The 22,251-nt window shown below is 48.6% G+C and overlaps 1 protein-coding gene across 3 annotated transcripts in view; it reads left to right on the top strand.

Moving 5' to 3' along the window:
- Positions 1-3,230: 3,230 nt before the first annotated feature.
- The window catches only part of C1GALT1C1 (C1GALT1 specific chaperone 1), a 41,381-nt gene continuing 22,360 nt past the window's right edge, over positions 3,231-22,251 (top strand). Inside the window, exon 1 of one of the 3 annotated variants that reach the window (XM_073599451.1) lies at positions 3,231-3,321. The gene's annotated coding sequence lies outside the window, so the exon portion shown is untranslated. Of the gene's footprint in view, positions 3,349-22,251 lie in introns of all 3 variants that reach the window. The other 2 variants (XM_073599453.1, XM_073599452.1) reach the window with 2 other exon arrangements.

Genomic DNA, 22,251 nt, shown 5'->3' with positions numbered 1-22,251 from the left:
TGTGACCCGCACATCAGACACCCTTCCCTTTAGAAGGAGAAAGCGGCCCTGCTCGTCTGTCCACTGTGCCTCAAATACCCAAGGAACTGACCCAGCCAGGATAATGCTGACCCCTTTGGACTTGGAAATCGGAGAGACACTGTGGTATGCTACAGGAAAAGCCCCATTGGTCAGCCTAGGTATAGAACCTGCACGGAAGTGCGTCTCCTGTAGAAAAGCTACATGTGTTTTGCCCCTACGCAGGTCAGCCAGCAGCTGCGAGCGTTTTTCCGGTATATTGAGGCCCCGTAAGTTAAGAGAGGTGACCTTAAGGTGACCCATCGTGTCTTCTGGCAGGGAGATGGTTGGCAGTGTAAGTATGGGAAACTCCCACAAAGAGAACTCCCTTCAGGCAAAGGTCAGAGAGAAAGAAGAGTAGAACAGGTAGAGGGGGGTGGAAAGGTGGATAAGAGGGAGGGGAAAAGGGATGGGGTGGGGAGGGTGAGCGATTCCTGTCGTAGACTAACTATGGGCCCCTATTGCACACTAAAAGCGTCCAATCAGGGGTCCGCCCTAATGTGGGGGTGGATAGTGCGTCGAGATCTACTCGAAGATAAGTAGAATTTAGGCAGAAGTCTGAGTGAACATAGAATGTGGAGATGTGTGGGGATAGCGCCTCTGAGAGTCATGTTATTTCCAATACGAGAACTAACACAGCTAAACAAAACTAAACATAACTTTTGCTGGAGGGTACCTACAGCGGTGCAGCCGGGCACCCTCCGCCATGACCACTCAGTGACCGTGTCCTCGGGGGGTCCGCGGACGCCACATTGGACTCCACCGCCGGTGCAATTGCATGATATTGCCGGCATGGTCCGCAGTGGCGCCCTACGGTGCAGCCCGCAGCGCTGGACCAAGAATCCTGTACCTTTGTATCAAGGAGTACCAATGTGTGCCCTGGGGGGCAATTTCAAAACCAATATTGTAAATGTAAAATAATAAGATAATAACATAATGAAATAAACCGTTATGAGAGTCATGACAGGGCATAACAGGTAGAGCATGTTGCCTGCAATTGTCATATCCCCAGGGTTGTTATATATATATATTCCTAGGCCATGAAACCATAAAGCCATAAAGCTACCCTCTCCTCTCCCTCCCACTGCGTAGTTGCCTGCCTATCCTCCCGGAGGGAGCTAAGGGGTGAAAAGGGTCCTAGGGGAACCCCGGGTGGCTGACAGCACATACAGCGGACCAGTAAACTATTGGGGAGAGGGGGGGACGCAAGGAGACAGACCGGGCCCCCAGGAGCGGTGGGTCCGTATGGGAGCAGCGGCGTGCAGGCAAGCAGGCCCGGATTGCTGGTAGACTAGATTGATCCACCACCTCCCCAAGCAGGCTAGCAAGAGTCAGTCGACAGTCTGTCGTTCCCCATAAGGGTTCAAAGGTACATCTTGGGGACATGAATCCTGAGAATGTGTTATGTATGGCAGTCAACTCAGGCCTGTGGTGTTGTCTATCAAGACGGTTTCCCCGGCCACCTGTATGAGGGGAACTATAGTTCTTGGTGTACCTGGGGAGGTGATGTAGTGTGAACGTTCATCTTGTCTTACCAGTCCTTGGGATGAGATGAAGGGTCAAGCTTCTGAGGACCTCGGGTGAGGTCTGACAGTCTCTCGGCTAGTTGCACGTGAGCGTGGTCTACGGACTTGTTGCGGCCTGGGCAAAGGTGGGCCCAGGGCCTCCAAGGATAGCAGGTAGTCAAACCAGTTGGGGACACTTACAGCCGGCTTGGCAAGGAAGCTGAACAAATCTGGGAGTTGGTCCGGTGAGCGAAGGTAGAATTCTGCTCCTCGCCTCCGCACGATGAGATGGAAGGGGTGTCCCCAGCGATACGTTGCCTCCGCCGAGCGGATTACCTCCAGCAGTGGTCTCAAAAGGCCTTGCATTGTTCTTGTCTGCCTGGAGATGTCCGGATAGATCCTGATCAATGCTCCATCAAAGTCAATTGGGCCACGTTCCCATGCCAGGCGCATGATCTCCTCTTTTATAGTAAAAAAGTGTACTCTGTAAAGGACATCTCGTGGAGAGTCTGTGGTATCAGGATCCTGGGGGTCAGCAGGGGGTGTCCTGGGTCCTGGAATGCGGTGGACCCTGTCCAGCTCTAGCTCTGCAGCAGGCGGTTTTCCAAGTACCTGGTTCAGGATAGCTACCACTGTTGCGCGTAAGTCTGAGCCCATGGTGGCTTCAGGGATGCCACGGAGGCGCAAATTGTTGCGTCTGCTCCTGTTTTCGCCATCGTCTAGCTTTAGTTGGATGTCAACAAGATGGCGGCGAAAGCCACGCTGCTCCTGTTCTATGGCGGCAATGCGGGCATCAGAGGTGGATGCAGAGGACTCCAGCACAGTGACCCTCTCTTCCACCGTGTTCACCTGTTGGCGTAGATCATGCAGTTCCCTGGATAGTGCATTTACTATAGTTGCTGCCATTTCCTGCAGGTCTTGCCTTGTAGGTAGGCCGGACACAATGTCTCTAAGGGAGCCCTCCACAGCGTCACCTGGTTCCCTTGTGTGACTGCAGCTGGGTGGATTGTCAGTAAAGGGGATCACGGGGGACAGTATGGGGGAGGCTGACCTGTCATCCGATGCGGCTCGATCTCCCCCAGCATTGGGTCCCGGCTGGGTGCCTTTCTTGGATGAGACGGCGGCGCTCGTCGGAGGCACACGCGGCGGCGCCATCTTGGCCGGCGCGGCGGGGGAAGAAGCTGCGTGCTGCCTGAGGAAATAGTGTGTTATTTCCGATCCTTTCTGGCCCCCCAAGTCCAGCGGGTGTTTGCGGTCCCCTGGCATGAAGTCTGGCTCTCACTGTCACGTTTTACTGCTCTTTCTCAGGGCCTCCCCGCACAGAGCTCCGAGGTGTGCGTCCTCACTCTGCCATCTCTCGGCCACGCCCCCCTGTTTGTTTTTTTTAATTCGCTACCACTTTACATTGAAATGTTTAGCTCCACTTTAGGATAGAAAGATTTAGCTCCTAAAGAATGACAATGTGTATTTGTAAGAACAAGGAAATAGATGTTATAATCAAACAAACGTCTCCTCCTTCACAAACATATATAATTGCTATGTAAAAGCTGACACAGAAAAGGTAAATATTGACACCTGTAGCATACGAAACACAGAACCAATAATGCCCGAATCCAACATGGCCGCCCCGCCAGCACAATGACACGTCAGGACTGCACACGTGATCATGTGTCATCGGCACATGAAGGCGGAAGTAATAGATCCGGGAGGCGTTGGGGGAGAGCTGGAGACGTTGCTAGGCTCGGCGGTGAGGAGATAGGTGGGTGAGTTGCTGATACGTGTTTCGGTGTGTATTCCATCGGTAGTAGATAGAGTGTACATCTCTTCTTCTATAGTGTGATCGCTGGCCGATCCTGCTTATGTCAGCTTTTCATCTCACAGGCTATGGCTGTCTCTGATAATAACACAGGTGATTGCCACTGGGCTCATCAGCGGGCATTGTGGCTAAAAGTTTCTTTTGCTCATGGTGCAAGTCCATCTAATATGAGGAAGGTGGAGGCATTGCTTGTTCTGCAGTCTTCTGAGATGTGGGATCATGGGAATTGAGTCCTGATCAGTTGCTATCTATTCACCCCCCTCTTAAAGTGGAGCAAAAGGGGAAGCTCTGCTTGTTCTCCTCCTGCCACATTTGGTACTTTTTTGAGGGGGGGAGCAGATACCTGTCAAAACCAGGTACCCGCTCCCATTTCCGAGTAAGATTGCTACACAACGATCGCGGCAATCTACGAAATTTGAACATGTGGGAATAGGCAACAAGCAACTTCAGAATTAATAAGATAAATATAATATTGAAGGGGAAGCAAATGCAATGCAAAGCATACACAAACAGGACAATAGAATACATTAGATCAGGGTTGTTAAACTCTGTTTTATCCTGGGCCGTATCAGCATTTTGGTTGCCCTCAAAAGCCCGTTTGTATCTGTAAGACTAGATGTTCAGAGCATCCCCCCCCCAACCCTTTACATCAGATGTCAAGAGAGCCCCCCACCCTCCCTTACAGCGATCCCCACTTACATTATGCTGCTGCACAAGGGCCACATGAAATGGCCTGGTAAACCGGATTAGGCCTGCAGGCTTTGTGTTTGACATATGTGTGTTAGATTGACTGGCAGGTTAGACTCACCTATGGCCATTGACTTATGTCACAATAAGGCTAAGCCCCATTACACTAGTCCATACAGTAATACTAAGAATAACATCAATTGTGAAAGCATGAATGGCATATAGAAACCTCACTGTAATACTTTGCAATGCATATCGAAATAATGTCTTAGGGTGCAATCTATGCATGCAGCCCCAATTGCAGGTGGGTGTACACGTTCCTGGCAAAGGATGTACCTCTGGTTTAGGCTAAAGTACCTGGCACCTAACTGTCAATGTTGGCCAGCTTTTGTTGGGGTCCATCTGTAGGTGGTGCTCGTGTAGCTGTCCCTTTAAGACTGTATGCAATGAAGGGGCATGGCTTAACAATGGAAGCGTCAGGACGCACCTGCAGGAGCTCGGAACGGGCTGAGGATCGCCCGTTGAACGGCACAGATGAGCCATATCCACATGCCCGGGGACCGCAAGCACCCGCTGCCCAATGAGAAACGGAGGGGACCCGAAATCACCCATTATTTTCTGTGGCAGCACCCCGTTTCTGCACCAGCCACACGGACCAAGATGGCGTCGCAACTCACAGTAAGAAGGGCACACAGGCAGGGGCCGCTGCGGAGGAGGAGGACTTTCCCCCTCTCACTCCCAGGGCACACTCTCCTATACAGTCCCCTGCTATTCCACTCACAGACTCGCAGCCAAACACTGAGAATGCAGGTATATCGAGTGGCCTCACAGAGGGATCCCTAAGGGACATAGTCTCATGTCTGCCTACTAAGCAGGATTTAAACGCGATGGCAGCCTCAATTGTGAAAGCACTCACAAGGGAGCTGCAAGATCTGCGACAGCAAGTTGACTCAGTAGAGGAGAGGGTCACAACGATAGAATCTTCCACTGCCACCACTGATGCCCGTATTACCAACCTGGAGACAGAGCACAGGGCCTTCCGCCACCATCTTGTTGATGTCCAACTGTGACTCAACGGCGAAAACAGGAACAGGTGGAACAATATGCGCCTCCGAGGCATCCCTGAGGCCACCATGGGTTCAGATCTACGCACCACTGTGGTAGCTATCCTGAACTAGGTCCTGGGTAAGCCCCCTACCACTGACTTGGAACTAGATTGGGGTCTACCGTGTACCGGGCCCCAGGGCTCCACCACGGATCTTCCACGGGATGTTCTCTGCAGGGTGCACATTTTTACCATGAAGGAAGAGATCCTATGCTTGGCATGGTAAAAGGGCCCAATTGACTTTGACGGAGCCTCCATACAGATCTTTCCTGATATCTCTAGGCAAACCTGTGTTATGCGAGGTCTTTTGCGACCTCTTCTGTAGGTAATACGGGAAGCTGAAGCCATTTACCGTTGGGGCCATCCTTTCCACCTGATCATGAGGAAGCAAGGCTTGGAGTTCCATCTCCGCTCACCTGACCAACTCCCAGACCTGTTTAGTTTCATCGCCAAGCCGACTGTCAGTGTCCCCAATTGGTTCGATTGCCTGCTCTCCCTGGAAACGCCTGGCCCACCTCTGCCCAGGCAACAGCGGGTCAGACGATCGCGTTCGCACACCTCGAATCGCGAGGCTGTCAGACCGCATCCAACATCCTGAGGCCTGACCCCTTCCTCTATTCCATGTACTGGTAAGACTATGCAATATCCCTCCGTACGGTCCCCATAGGAACAGAAATGACAACCCTCAGGATCCTGGCTGACTCTGGGACATGTTGCTGCTGATGCCGGAGAGCCCTTGCAGGACTGTTCCTGCATGTTTCCAGTAGCGGCAGAACTTATTTTCCAATGCAGATTTTTTGCATAAGGGGGGGGGGGTTTTTTTTTGGGGGGGGTAGCGGGGGGAACTTTTTCATTTTACCCTACAGTCTATGGCACCAGGCCGCAGCTTAAATTGGCTCTCATAGTCATGTTCGCCGTTTCCCCTAGTCTGCATTCCCTGAAGGTATGCAGTGGGGGGGACTGGCTGTGCAGGTTGGGGTCCAGCGGACAGGCCCCATGCCCTGCACCATGGGCCATATTTAGTTCCCATTGGCGGCCATGTCCTGCCCTACCCTAGACCATTTCTGGGACCATCAGGAGGGCCACTGAACTCTACTCACCCCCCCCCCCTTAGCAGGCATTGGATGATGACCCTCCTATCTTAGGGAGATAGTGGTGCTTGTCCGGCAAAAAGGCTTCTATCAGGTTGATATTATGTCATTACTAATGTAGCTGGTCTTTCACATGTATTCCTAACAGCATCTTTTCTCTTCAATACAGCATATATCCATTTATACATGCGGATGACACCTCGACCCTGGTGCCTAGGGGCGGGTGCTGTAACTTTGTGCGTGCGCTACCTGTTAGTGTGGGAGTCCCATCGCCCGGGGGATCCCCCCAGCGCACAAATGCTGTGCGGCTCCGGATGCTGGACATCAATTCTTTACTGCATTAATCCCAGTTGTCAAAGTGGTGTTCATTTGTGTTATTAAGTTGGTTCTAATGTTATCATTCATATTGTTCTCATTGCCCTTCTTGTGCATCTCCTAATGTAATGATTCTTTTGTTTCCATTTACCTGTTGACCCACCATTGCTTGGTTTAAAGCAACCCTTAACACTCTAACCACCCCCAATTAGGGCACCCCCCGTCTGGGCATCACCAGTGCTCATCTGGGGTCCATAGAGTTATTTTATTTGAAGACCGAATTTCCCTCTACCCCTCCCCCCGTCTCCTTCTCCCCCTCTCTCTTACTCCCCTGATACCCCTTTCTCTCTCCCCTCATGTTGCCCCTCCACTAGGGGAAGTTCGTGGATCGGGACCATTACCTACTTTTAACAGTGGTCGCCACTACAGTAGATGGCACTATGGGTCTTCTGAAGGTCACCACCCTCAATGTACGTGGCCTCAACGTACCAGAAAAGGGCTCGCAGCTTCTAGCTGACTTGCGCAAAGGCAGAACGCAAGTGGCCTTTCTGCAGGAAAAGCACTTCCATGGTGAACGTATTCCTAAACTGACCAATGGGGCCTTCCCGACAGGATACCACAGTACGTCGCCCATCTCCAAGTCCAAGGGGGTCAGCATCCTCCTGGCTAAATCGGTACCATTGGCGTTTGGGGCACGGCAGGTAGATGCACAGGGCCGCTTTCTTCTCCTAAAGCGGAGGGTGTTTGATGTGCAGGTCACCTTTTGCCAATATATACTTCCCCAACGTGGATCAGCCACAATTTCTGTGAAAGCTTCTGCCTCAGCTATTGGAGTTATCAGAGGGGATACTAATCTTCGGGAGGGACCTCAACTTCACAATGGACCCATCACTAGATGCCTCACGCGGCGCCTCCCACCTCTCCTCTTATGTGCGTCTTAAGCAGTTGAAAGCAGATCTCCATGCCCTACGTCTGATAGACCCGTGGTGGCTGTTACATCCCCAGGACCAGGACTTCTCCTCCCAAGTCCACCACTCTTATTCGAGACTGGACTATCTGCTGTTGTCACATAAAGATTTGTCCAGGGTGGTGTTCACCTCCATTGATGTCAGCTCCTTTTCGGACCATGCACCGATACACTTGACACTCCAGTTGGGCCCGGAGGCCCGGACCCCTCCTTCGTGGAGACTGAACGAGGCTTTGCTGCAACCGGAGGAGACCCGCTCAGAGGTATTGACCACGTTGCAGGAGTATTTCTCCATTAACGAAGCCTCAGTAACTAACCCCCTGTGTGGGAGGCCCATAAGACGGTTGTAAGGGGCACCCTAATTAGAATAGGGGCTCGCCTCAAACAGGAGAGAACACGTCGTACAGATGAACACCTTACCAAGATCCGTTCCCTGGAGTGCTCCCATAAAGCCAGCCTCCCATGTTCTATTTATCAGGAACTCCTCAAAGCACGCAAAGAACTTTCGCTCGCTTCTATTTTTCAAAACAAAAATTGGCATGGGCACACACCGTACGATGTACGAATTCTCTAATAAACCCAGTACATTGCTGGTTAGAGCACTGCGAGGTCCTCGCACCAAAAACATACATCTCCCACATCCTGATGTCCTCTGGCCAAAAAGTGAATACGTCATCTGATATGGCAGTGGAGTTTCAGTTATTCTATGAAGGCCTTTACAGTTTTTAAACAAGCCACTTCCTGACGACCCTAACTCCGCTGGAGGATTTACCGCTCAGTCATACCTAGCCACATCTGGCATGCCCTCACTCCTCTCCTGCGGTCCAGGAAGAGCTGGAGGAGCCTATTACAATAGCGGAGCTGAGTGTGGCGCTGGCAAACTCAAAACCAAAGAAGGCCCCCGGCCCTGATGGCTTCACTCATACTACAAAGTCTTCTTTGAGACACCTTTCTCGACCTCTGGTGTCGGCCCTCAACTCGATCACAGAAGGCAATTCCTTCCAAATAGACACTCTAAGAGCTTACATATCCCTCATCCCAAAGGAGGGGAAGGACCCACTGCGGTGTGGGAGCCATCGTCCGATAGCTCTCTTGAACACCGACGTGAAATTGTTTGCCAAGGTACTGGCTAATAGGATACTCTTACATATACCAAGCCTAATCCATAGAGACTAAGCGGACTTTGTACTGCAAAGGGAGCCCCGCGACAACACCATCAGGCTGGTAAACCTAATCTAGGGCTGGGAGATTTCCCCCCCCCAAAAAATCAGCGATTTTTTTATTTTTTTTTTTTTTTTTTTTTTTTTTTTTTTTTTATTAAAGTACATCAACAAACATACTACATCACCGTATACTGACACACTACATCACCGTATACTGACACACTACATCACCGTATACTGACACACTACATCACCGTATACTGACACACTACATCACCGTATACTGACACACTACATCACCGTATACTGACACACTACATCACCGTATACTGACACACTACATCACCGTATACTGACACACTACATCACCGTATACTGACACACTGTAATTTTAAGAAGGGTGAATATATGGAATGGGATGTGACTTCTCTCCTCTGACGGATAATTCTTTCTGCCAGTGATCACATGGCTATCAGTATCTCATGAAATACACCATACAGGCAGCTCGCTCTCTCGCTCTCTCTCTGGAATGTCCCTGTGATCCCTCCACCCCCCTCCCTTCTGATTTTACAGCGCCCTCCAATACACAGCGGCGTTCCACCAACAGCCTCGCAAACTACCCCGCCTACACACCCACCCACCCACCCATGCACAGCGTCGGGCCTCGCGGACTAGGCCGAAGCCGCGGCCTCGTCTGAGAAATCGTGCCCGCAGCTCCTCAGGCCTGGCGCGGTGCTGTTATAAAAAAAAAAAAAAAATCTAAAAAAATCAATTTGAAGAAGATTTGAATCGATTTGACCTCTCAACTCGATTCAAGATTCAAATCGATTTTTTTTTCCCAGCCCTAACCTAATCCATGCAGCCAAGACATCTGAGCGACCCCCTTCTCCTGCTGCCAACTGACGCGGAGAAGGCTTTCGACCGCGTTGATTGGTCCTTTATATGGGCCACCCTGGAACACATCGGAATAAGTTGGATCCTATCTTTGTACTCCCACCCTACGGCCGCGGTCAATGAGACGAGGTCCAGCTACTTTAACATCCGCAACGACACAAGACAGGGCTGCCCCTTGTCCCCGCTGATCTTCATACTCTCGCTGGAGCCTCTCTTATGCAGAATAAGGACAAATTCAGGCATTATTGGTTATCACAAACCCTCTGAGTCTCACAAAGTGGCCGCCTTTGCGGATGACTTAATTTTCTTTCTAACAGAACCACTCGCCTCACTTCCTAACCTACTTCACTCCCTACAGGAGTACGGGGCCCTTTCTTTATTTTCAATCAATCTATCCAAATCCTCCCTTCTTAACGTCAGTGGGCAAAGACCTTGTCCGACGCCTGCGCTCAGAATACCATATACGCTGGGCGACCAACACCGTTCCTTATCTAGGAGTCGACCTGTATGAGGCGAACTTTACCCCACTACTTCTCTGCCTCAAAACGGACCTCCTCCACTGGCACTCCCTTCTTTGACATGGTTTGGATGGTGCAATGCCATCAAGGTGACCGCTCTGCCTAAGCTACTATACCTGCTGCAAGCCCTCCCCATTCGCCTCCCCCCCCCCCCCCCCTCCATTCTTTAAGCGAGTCAACTTGATGTTCCGAGATTTTGTCTGGTCGCATCGTAAATCACGTCTGACTGCAGCTTCTCCATCTGGCAAAGCGCAGGGGTGGAATTGGTCTCCTGGACATGAAGGCCTATTACAGGGCGGTGCACCTTACTAGAGTGGTTGACTGGCATTGCCATGCAGAGGCCAAACCAGTGGGTGGGTCATGGATTGCCACCCCTCTGCCGAGGGACCTCACTGACCATCCCACATCAGGCAGCACATTAAAGGTGGCAAGAGACACCTTTTGACACTCCTCAGTGTCCCCGATACCCTCTCCTATGGTGCCAATTTTGGGTAACCCGGACTTTCCACCCGGCCGTTTGAATACTATCTTTAGGTGTCTGGCTGCGGGTGGGCAGATTTACCTTCACGACTTTCTGGGGCAGGACGGACAACTTTCAGTAGAAGCAGGGGTATCCGCTACAGATCGACCCCCCCCCCCCCCCCCCGTTGGTCTTCTGGAACGGTCTTCAACCACGCAATTTTTTGCGCCGGTGCGCATGGGCCCCAGGCATATCACGACAGCTCACGGAAATAGAACGAATCTGCCGCTGCGGGAAACCGGTCTGTCACTGCCTGTCTCTAATCTACTCCTCCTTGATTCTACCAGCAGAAGGATTTATCCCCATGTTCATCTCTAAGTGGGAAACGGATTTGGGAGTCCAATTTACTGACTTGCAGAGGGAGAAGATTCTATACTTTGCACTGAAGTCATCCGTAGCTACCAGAGTCCGTGAGATTTTCTACAAGATCATGACCCGATGGTATAGAGTGCCTACTACTCTGCACAGCTTCTTCCCGCAAGTTTCCAGTCTGTGCTGGTGGCGTGACACAGAGGAGGGATCGATGCTCCACATCTTCTGGGAGTGCCCCAAAATTAGGCCTTTCTGGCTGGAGGTGGCACGCACGATCAAGCACCTAACTGATGTTACTCTGGAGGGGGACCCCGGGGCTTGCGTGCTGCACCTCTCAAAGCGACCCATCAAATACAAAGCCTCCCTTACTGTCCAGTTATTAAATGCTGCTAAGGCATGCATCCCCCTGTGTTGGAGATCGGATATTCCACCGACGAAATCCCTGTGGTTTGCCAAGGTGAATGAGCTAAGAAACATGGAGGATCTCACTGCCACCTTGTATGATAGGGAGGAGGCCTTTCGGGAAACATGGCGACCATGGCAACATTACATCTACACTGAAGCATACCTCTGGGAGGTTGCACAGCCTGACTGATCCTTAGGGCTCGAGTTGCTTACTAGTCGGTGGGCACCGTCTTTCCTCTGCCTTTCCCTTCCTCTTCACCCTGCTAGTCTCCCCCCCTCCTCCCTCCGGGGAGTCCTGCCCCCCCCTTTCCTAATCTGCACCCAGTCGTGGGCTGATCTAGTCAGATAATGTGAATATCCTGTTTTGCATATCACCCGTCAGTTATGTCCCATTTGCTGGGCTCAGCTGGTACTCGGGTGGTGAGCCTCCCAGACAGCTGTAAGTGTGTTTCTTACTGTATGGCACGGGCAGCCATAATATTTGTACTGGGTTATTGAAGTAACTGTCTAGAAGCCTCCCCGGCACAGCGCACCGATAACTTCATCACACAGCTTCATTCTTACATGCATGTCACAGAGTGCATAGCAGGGGGAATCAATACTTGACATCGCTATTCTAACAATTAACCTTTTTTGTTACACGTTTCTGTTTTTATTATAACCACTGTCATCTGTTTTTGACTGTTAAATTGCATCATTCTGAAAATTAAATAAAGGAATTACAAAAAAAAACTGTATGCAATGAATGCTCTAAGGGGCACTTTCAGTTTGCGTTAACTGTGGGCTGTAAAGGGTTAAGCAGTAGTTTGGCTCACCACTCCTGATATGTAATGAATCTGGTCCAGTACGCTTGATGATCAGAAGTCTCAGTCCTCACGATCAGATCCTCTCTGGTATGGTAGCACACTGAAATAAGTCTCCCCACATGGGTTTTAAGGTTGTCTTTTCACATGCTCTGTTCCTGGAACCAGGCAAGCACAGCACAGGTCCGCACACACTGGTTTCCACACACTGTCTGCCCTGTGTCCAGTGCAGACCCCAGTAGCGGGTCTGCATCTTTTCGCAGCCCAAACTGTTCTCTCTTGCGTTCTGGTTATTTGGTAATCTGTATTTCTCCTCCCCTGTATGCATAGAATAGAAAAAAGAAAGAAAAAGGCTGAAAGCTGCTCCATAACATGAGGCACCTCCATCCCTATATTGCACACAAAGAGAAAAAGTTTCGCCCATGGGACTTTAAATGAGGTGTCCATGATGATCACAAGTAAATGAATAGAATGTCAAAAATATCAAATTTATTAGAATCATTGTCATACAATACAGGTCATGCATATAGATGGCAATTCATAAGAACAGCAACATAACATAATGGTCCTAAAAACATAGCCAAAATAGCATTGATCAAAGTATAATGAGTACAGATATACATGATACATCTCTAACCCGACACGTTTCATGAGCTCTCCTCGCATCATCAGGGGCTGATGTGTATATCTGATGTCTGTAACAACAGATAAAAAAAGTAGATTCAAGTATAGGTTATGATTGGACAAAAATGCGAAGCCAGAGCTAATGATCCCATACTCGCTTATCAGGCAATTGGCTCCAGGGGCCGACCCCCGGCAGGGGCGGTCGGAAAGCATCTCCCACGGGAGATGAAGGGACGAAGGTCAAAGCATGGAGGACCGAGGTCAGGTGTAGGGCAGACACGGCAAGGAGATGGAAAAGAAGAAGAGAGGGCTGGACCCAGATGTCACCCAGAATCATTGCAGAGCTTGCTCACTGGAATAAATTGTATAAATATATATGTATGTGTATATAATATTATATATATATATATATATATATTATATTATTGTGTAGATCTACAAAAATGAATATAGCAAAGAGTATCAAGTGGTATGCTCTGGTGCAAGGGGTGCAGAGGTGTCCAACAATGCTAGAAAAGAAAAACAGGGAAGAAGAGGAGAAGAAAGGAAAGAAAAAGGAAGAAGGAAAAAGAAAAGGAAAGAGGGCCAGAAGTGTTGCCCCCCAGGTCATGCAAGGTATATTCATGATAAAAAGATAAATCAATGTGTGTGTATATAGGTAGTGGGTGTAACAATGGTTATGGTATCCTAAGTAACTCATAAATCTTTATATAGTATACTCAGTATGAGAGATTGTAAAAGTAGATAGATGAGGATATATATATATATATATATATTTATTTTCTCTCAAGTAGTTGGTATCAAGATGTTATAAAAGTATAGAGGTGTTGTACTGGAGTATATAGGATATGAGAATGTCCTGCAAGACATGAGGGAAGAACCGTGTGGGGTGAATTGGAAGAGTGTGATAGAGAGAGGGGTAAGGGGTGATGTGGAAAAGGGCAGAGAAGGGGAGAGGAATGAATGTGAATAGTCACAGAAGAAAAAATGGGACAGAAAGAGGTGTAAGAGGTGAATTGGATAGGGGAGTGAAAATGTATACAGATAAAACTCCACATGTTAGGTGGATGGTAAATGCGTTGAAAGGATAACGTGAGATAAAAATGTAGTGGTGAACATAATGCTTACCAATGTGCTCTCTAGGGACTGTGTGGAGAGAACCCAGCTACAGAGTAAGTATGCCGTGCCAAAAACCCTGCCAAAATACCCAGACATCTGCCATATGCCTCCGCCCCTAACGTCATGCGATTGGCAAATGGGGGAGGGGACCCTCCGTGCGCTCGCCGGAAATACGGCAGAGCGCAAAGGAGATCCCCGCCCATCGCCTGGGGTGACACACTGTGCACCAGGAATAGGGACACCGCTGTGTGCGGAAGTTCATCACTGTGTACGGGGCATGGCGCCGATGCACGTGGTGGCTCCACTCCTCCTGGGGTGGGGAAGCAGAGACAGCAGGGGAATGATATCCCCATTTGGTGCATCGCAGCTCCCGGGGACATGAACCGCCACCCTCAACCGAGGGGCGGACTCCCGGAGACCAGGTCTGTAAGCAAGAAGGGGAGTCATCTAAGAATGACCAATATCCTGATGTATTGAGGATCAAAAAAGTATATATCCGCAGGATCTGGGAGCAGCAACATACTCGGGGCATTTGTGGGTGTCTTCCACCCGAATTCAATAGAAAAAAGAACAAGGCTGAAAGCTGCTCCCTAACATGAGGCACCTGCATCCCTATATTGCACACAAAGAGAAAAAGGGGGTCGGCCCCTGGAGCCAATTGCCTGATAAGTGAGTATGGGATCATTAGCTCTGGCTTCGCATTTTTGTCCAATCATAACCTATACTTGAATCTACTTTTTTTTTATCTGTTGTTACAGACATCAGATATACACATCAGCCCCTGATGATGCGAGGAGAGCTTGCGAAACGCGTCGGGTTAGAGATGTATCATGTATATCTGTACTCATACTTTGATCAATACTATTTTGGCTATGTTTTTAGGACCATTATGTTATGTTGCTGTTCTTATGAATTGCCATCTGTATGCATGACCTGTATTGTATGACAATGATTCTAATAAATTTGATATTTTTGACATTCTATTCATTTACTTGTGATCATCATGGACACCTCATTTAAAGTCCCATGGGAGAATCTTTTTCTCTTTCTGTATGCATAGAATTGTTGCCTGTAGTTTTGCAGCCATAACCTTCCATTCACTTGTATAGAGCAGCGTGCCTTTTAAGGACTACATATCCCTGATCCACTGCTGCACAGCAAGTCCTCTCCACAATGTTCTAACTCTACTGCTCTCTGATTGGCTCAAGTTAGCTGCCAGGAGGGAGAGTGGGCAGGAAGTAGTGGGGGATTTCACACAGAGCTCGCTCTGCTCACACAGCAGGGAAGCTAAGGATGCAAGGCAGCTGCTGCAGCAAAGTGAGAACAGGGAGCTGAAAGTGATTGTAGAGAGGCACATGCAGCCAGCAGCTCTCCCTGCTATTGGATGTTATTTGGGAGATCCTTGGTGTGCTGGCAACATATTTTCTAATCTCTGGTGTTTTCCAGTCCCCAACCAGTGGTCGGTGAAGCACACGTTTACCTTGCAGCCATTTCCAGGTGCATTGGCATTATTTCTCATTATTTCTCTGCACTGTAACAGCCAGTCACAGCGATCACTTCATCGGGAAGTCAGTCTTGCTTCCTAGTGTTAGGACCCAGTTAACAGGCTACCAGGAAGGGGTTAATATTTGTATTTATTTAGCTCTGGCACAGCACTGTACATTAACATCAGCCCTCAAGGAGCTTACAATCAAAGGTCCTTATCTCATATACTTCGGGCCAGTTTAGTCAGGAGCCAATTTGGAGTACGGAGGAAATCTGCACAAGAACGTGCAAACTCCATGCAGATAATGGCCACAATGCAAGGGTATTTTTGTGTTTCAGCCCTGAGTTTATCTTTACATAGATATGTGTATGGATTTTTGTGCATTGTTCTGCATTGTCAGTTATTTTGTATGACAGCCCAGTATAAGACACAAGTTAGTGCAGCACATGGCACAGATGATAACACTATGCGCATTATGGTGTGCTGCTATTAGGAAAAGATGTACATTTCAAATATTTGGAGCTTATTATCTGGATGCCTGTATCTATATCCGATATGAAGAGCATTTTATGGATGTTAATGACTGTGTACACTGTTTGGCCTTTTATAGTTTGAGTCCATCTCTTTTTGCTGAGTGCACCCTCTGAAAGCGGTGGTGTGTGAACACAGTGGAAACACATCCCATAAAGTGATATTGAACCCTCCATATTTTTTTTTTTTTTTTTTTTTTTAAAGCACTGTTCTGTTTTAAAGTAATACTAAAGGTTATATTTTGTTTTTCTTAAATAACAAACATGTCATACTCGCCTGTTTGTTTGTTTTTTTTGTTTTTTTTTTCTTCTCTCTCCTCTTATGCTGTAACATATGGTAATGTGTTATTGTGTACTGTAATAAACCTGTGTTTTCTTAAGGTGTTTGTTACCCCAACACTTCATATTCCTGATATTTGCCTGCTGTACCATGTACTTGTTTGAGAAAGTCTCCTGTTCTCTTTTGTATTGCTTCCTTTATGTGAAATCCCTGGTGTTGCTGCTAGACCCCTTGGTTTCCTATTAAAAACTGACCACACTAAGCAGGAGAGCACACCGTGGTCAGTTCTCTAGCTGTGCTGGGAACTCAGTGTGCTCTTTTCCAATGATCATGTGTGTCCTGACACCCCCTCCCTCCCTGCACTGTGTTTCACTGTTTCATCTCAAGCTCTGCTGCCATTCACCATATGTCTTGACTTTAAATGTGCAACCTGTTCAGCTTAACGTATAGGATTTTAAGTAATCTGACATCAGAAGATTGATTGCATTTAAAGAGGATCTCAAAGGTCCACCGTTTATAGTGGACCTTTACTTGCTAGATGCACTAGAGATCATTATTTCTTTCCTTCTTCCGCAATCTAAAAGGAAATTTTTTTTTTTTTTTTTTTTTTTTTCCTTTTTTAGCTTTTTAGTTACTTTTTTCTAGTGTGTGTGTGTGTTTTTTGTTTTTTTTTCACATCTATTTTACACTGAATGTTTACAATCCATTTAAGCGTCATTTAAATTGTTTATCACATATCCCAGGATGCTTCAGTTTAGATCCATACAGCTGCAGGGGGTGGGCCTGGCAGCCAGCACCTGATGTTGGCAACAGAATGCAGTGCGGGTACGTGGCCCGAAACAGCTGCTTGGTGCGTTGAAACGCGGTAACGCTGGCCGTGTGATTATGTGCATTGTGTATAACGCTGGGAAAAGTGGGTAAGAAAAATGTTTAACCACTTGCCACTTGCCGACCAGCCGCCGTCATTGTACTGCGGCAGGTCTGCTCGTTCCTGCGAATTACCGTCGTCGTACGTCAGCTCGGAAATTCTAGTTTGTGGGCGGCGCGCCCACTGGCCAGCGGGGGAGCCAATCAGCGGATGTCCAGCGGCCACCCCGCAGTGACAGAACGGGGATCTGCCTGTGTAAACAGGGCAAGACTCTGTTCTGACAGCGGAGATCACACAGATCCTGTCTTTCTGCTATGCTGGAAGACGGATCTGTGTGTTTTTTTCCCAGGCAGCCCATCCCCCATACAGTTAGAACACATCTGCAGGGAACACATTTAACTCCTTGATCGCCCCTGATGTTAGCACCTTCCCTGCCAGTGTCATTAGTACAATAACAGTGCATATTTTTAACACTGATTACTGTAATAATGTCACTGGTTCCCAAAACTGGCAAAAATGTCAGCTAGGTGTCCGATCTGTCTGCCGCAATGTCGCAGTCCCGCTAAAAATCGCTGATCACCGCCATTACTAGTAAAAAAAAAACCCCATAAATCTATTCCTTATTTTGTAGACGCTACAACTTTTGCGCAAAACAATCAATATACGCTTATTTATTTTTCAAAATGATCACCCTTTTTCTGTTTATAGCGCAAAAAATATTTGTAGAATAAAAAGGACGTCAATTTTTGTTTGGGTACAGCGTCGCACGACCGTGCAATTGTCAGTTAAAATCTACGTAAACCCCCCCTATCGTTTTCGGCCAAGGAAGCTGCCATTTTGTCCTCTGTTTAATCTACAACTGCCATGATGCTGCACGTGATCAGTTATGACACCAGCCATTTGATGGCTTGACAGTAAGCTGAACTCGCACGATTTCCATCTCACTGTCAGTGTAAACCTAGGCTAAAGCCAAGATGTTTTTTGCTTTAATGCATTCCCTGCGTTAAGGTAAAGTCCCAGTAGCAGTATTTCCCCTCCATACTCCCCTAAATACTTGTATCACTAGATCTAGCGTTGTGTTCAGCTGTAGAGGCTCTGTCCTTTCTCCCTACATTCACAGGACACAGAGGCAGCAGTGAAAGCCATTGCCTCCTGGTGTCAATCAAATCTTAAGAGCAGGGCCTGAGGGCGAGCTGTGCTGTATGTGTCTATGAATGCACACAGCCCAGCTTGGGAAGAAGCATGTATGTTTGACAGGTAATTATAACATGGTAATTATTTTAAAGAAAAAAATAAATAAAAAAACTTCATAACCACTTTAAACTAGCCTGGGTTCAGAGTACTACTGCTTTGCATGGTGCTTGCATGTCATGACATGAGGGATGTTTAGAGCAGGCATAAGCACTGCTGCCACTGGATGAGAAGAGAAAGTACCTGGGACATCACTAAACCTGCAAGAAGACCCTTGGGAAAAGGCGTGAGGTGGTTTGTTTTTTTTTTTTTTTTTTTTTTTTTAAGTGCCGTGGTGGTCTTTGGTTAAGGGGAAGGTGGTAGAAAGATAAAAGCTGGAGATATGTTTCCTATTTTATTTCCAAGAGTTGCCTTGACCAGTGATCAGACCTGATGATTAGTTCTTTAGGCGCCAGGCAGGTATGCATTTATTGCAGAGTACACTGTATGTGTCTCCTGCAAGAATTGCTTCTTACTTGCATGGCAGTAGTATTCATCTGAATGTATGCTGAGTGGCACATAATGCTATGCTAGTGAAAAATAATGTGTTGCGCTAATATTAACCTTCCAATCAACTTAAAACTCTGTGTATGTGTGTATGTGTATATGTGTGTGTGTGTGTGTGTGTGTGTATATATGTGTGTATATCTATCTATCTATCTATCTATCTATCTATCTATCTATCTATCTATCTCTATCTATCACACACACACAGTGGCTTGCGAAAGTATTCGGCCCCCTTTGAACTTTTCAGGCTTCAAACATAAAGATATAAAATTTTAAATTTTTGTGAAGATTCACCAACAAGTGGGACACAATTGTGAAGTGGAACGAAATCTATTGGATATTTTAAACTTTTTTAGCAATTAAAAAACTGAAAAGTGGTGCGTGCAAAATTATTCGGCCCCTTTACTTTCAGTGCAGCAAACTCACTCCAGAAGTTCAGCGAGGATCTCTGAATGATCCAATGTTGTCCTAAGGCTGGGTTCACACTGGTGCGACACGACAGCCGTCCTACTTTGGATCCGACTTTGCCCTGCGACATGAAGCCGGCATGTGTCCGACTTTCAATGAACGGGGATCCGACTTGGATCCCCGCCAATGCCGGCACTGTGTTTGGTATGAATCTTTAGGGGGGAACTCCGCGCCAAATTTTAAATAAAAAACCGGCATGGGTTCCCCCTCCAGAGGCATACCAGGCCCTTGGGTCTGGTATGGACCTTGAGGGGAACCCCCTACGCCGAAAAAACGGCGTGGGGGGTCGCCCCCAATCCATACCAGACCCTTATCCGAGCACGCAGCCCGGCCGGACAGGAATGGGGGTGGGGACGAGCGAGCGCCCCCCCCCCTCCTGAACCGTACCAGGCCGCATGCCCTCAACATGGGGGGTGGTGCCTTGGGGGAGGGGGGCGCGCTGCGGCCCCCCCACCCCAAAGCACCTTGTCCCCATGTCGATGAGGACAAGGGCCTCTTCCCGACAACCCTGGCCGTTGGTTGTCGGGGTCTGCGGGCGGGGGGCTTATCGGAATCCGGGAGCCCCCTTTAATAAGGGAGCCCCCAGATCCCGGCCCCCCACCCTATGTGAATGAGTATGGGGTACAGCGTACCCCTACCCATTCACCTAGGAAAAAAGTGTCAATTTAAAAAAAAACACTACACAGATTTTTAAAGCATTTTATTAGACAGCTCCGGGGGTCTTCTTCCGACTTCGGGGGTCTCTCCGGTTCTTCTCCACGCTCTCCGGATCTTCTGCCGGGCTCCTCCGCTCTCTTCTGCTCTTTTGCCGCTCTTTTGCTAAAGCGGAGGAGCCCGGTCTTCAATCTTCTGCCTTCTGCCTTCTGCCTTCTGCCCTCTTCTCCTGATGTTGACACGACGCTCTCTGGGGCTAGAATGCTCTCTGTGCGCTCTGCTCTGACTTATATAGGCGGTGACCCCGCCCCCTTATGCCGTCACAGTCCCAGCATGCCCAGGGACTGTGACGGCATAAGGGGGCGGGGTCACCGCCTATATAAGTCAGAGCAGAGCGCACAGAGAGCATTCTAGCCCCAGAGAGCGTCGTGTCAACATCAGGAGAAGAGAGCAGAAGGCAGAAGATTGAAGACCGGGCTCCTCCGCTTTAGCAAAAGAGCGGCAAAAGAGCAGAAGAGAGCGGAGGAGCCCGGCAGAAGATCCGGAGAGCGTGGAGAAGAACCGGAGAGACCCCCGAAGTCGGAAGAAGACCCCCGGAGCTGTCTAATAAAATGCTTTAAAAATCTGTGTAGTGTTTTTTTTTTAAATTGACACTTTTTTCCTAGGTGAATGGGTAGGGGTACGCTGTACCCCATACTCATTCACATAGGGTGGGGGGCCGGGATCTGGGGGCTCCCTTATTAAAGGGGGCTCCCGGATTCCGATAAGCCCCCCGCCCGTAGACCCCGACAACCAACGGCCAGGGTTGTCGGGAAGAGGCCCTTGTCCTCATCAACATGGGGACAAGGTGCTTTGGGGTGGGGGGCCGCAGCGCGCCCCCTCCCCCAAAGCACCAACCCCCCATGTTGAGGGCATGCGGCCTGGTACGGCTCAGGAGGGGGGGGGGCGCTCGCTCGTCCCCACCCCCATTCCTGTCCGGCCGGGCTGCGTGCTCGGATAAGGGTCTGGTATGGATTGGGGGGGACCCCCACGCCGTTTTTATCGGCGTAGGGGGTTCCCCTCAAGGTCCATACCAGACCCAAGGGCCTGGTATGCCTCTGGAGGGGGAACCCATGCCGGTTTTTTATTTAAAATTTGGCGCGGAGTTCCCCCTCAAGAACATCTGAGCACAAGTCGCGTGCCAAAGTCGGATCATGCAAGACGGCAATCCGACTTTGATCCGACTTCAATGATAGTCAATAGACTGAAGTAGGATCAAAGTCGGACCAAAGTAGTACAGGGAGCATTTCTAAAGTCGGAACGACTTGTGTCGGACCAGTTAGGACGGCTCCCATAGGGAAACATTAAATTTCACACGTCATGCGACATGAGCTCCCAATGTCGGAGCGTTTGTCGGACCAGTGTGAACCCAGCCTAAATGACTGATGGTGATAAATAGAATCCACCTGTGTGTAATCAAGTCTCTGAATAAAGGCACCTGCTCTGTGATAGTCTCAGGGTTCTGTTGAAAGCGCAGAGAGCATCATGAAGACCAAGGAACACACCAGGCAGGTCCGTAATACTGTTGTGGAGAAGTTTAAAGCCGGATTTGGATACAAAAAGATTTCCCAAGCTTTAAACATCCCAAGGAGCACTGTGCAAGCGATCATTTTGAAATGGAAGGAGTATCAGACCATTGCAAATCTACCAAGACCTGGCTGTCCCTCTAAACTTTCAGCTCAGACAAGGAGAAGACTGATCAGAGATGCAGCCAAGAGGCCCATGATCACTCTGGATGAACTGCAGAGAACTACAGCTGAGGTGGGAGAGTCTGTCCATAGGACAACAATCAGTCGTACACTGCACAAATCTGGCCTTTATGGAAGAGTGGCAAGAAGAAAGCCATTTCTCAAAGATATCCATAAAAAGTCTCGTCTAAAGTTTGCCACAAGCCACCTGGGAGACACACCAAACCTGTGGAAGAAGGTGCTCTGGTCTGATGAAACCAAAATCAAACTTTTTGGCCACAATGCAAAATGATATGTTTGGCGTAACAGCAACACAGCTCATCACACTCAACACACCATCCCCACTGTCAAACATGGTGGTGGCAGCATCATGGTGTGGGCCTGCTTTTCTTCAGCAGGGACAGGGAAGATGGTTAAAATTGAGGGGGAAGATGGATGCAGCCAAATACAGGACCATTCTGGATGAAAACCTGTTGGAGTCTGCAAAAGACCTGAAACTGGGACGGAGATTTATCTTCCAACAAGACAATGATCCCAAACATACAGCAAAATCTACAAAGGAATGGTTCACAAATAAACGTATCCAGGTGTTAGAATGGC

The sequence above is a fragment of the Aquarana catesbeiana genome, linkage group LG09, assembly GCF_042186555.1.
Source record: "Aquarana catesbeiana isolate 2022-GZ linkage group LG09, ASM4218655v1, whole genome shotgun sequence".
NCBI classification, from domain to species: Eukaryota; Metazoa; Chordata; class Amphibia; order Anura; family Ranidae; genus Aquarana; species Aquarana catesbeiana.
Note: the sequence above shows the minus strand (reverse complement) of the source record. Positions and strands in the feature narration are given on the sequence as shown.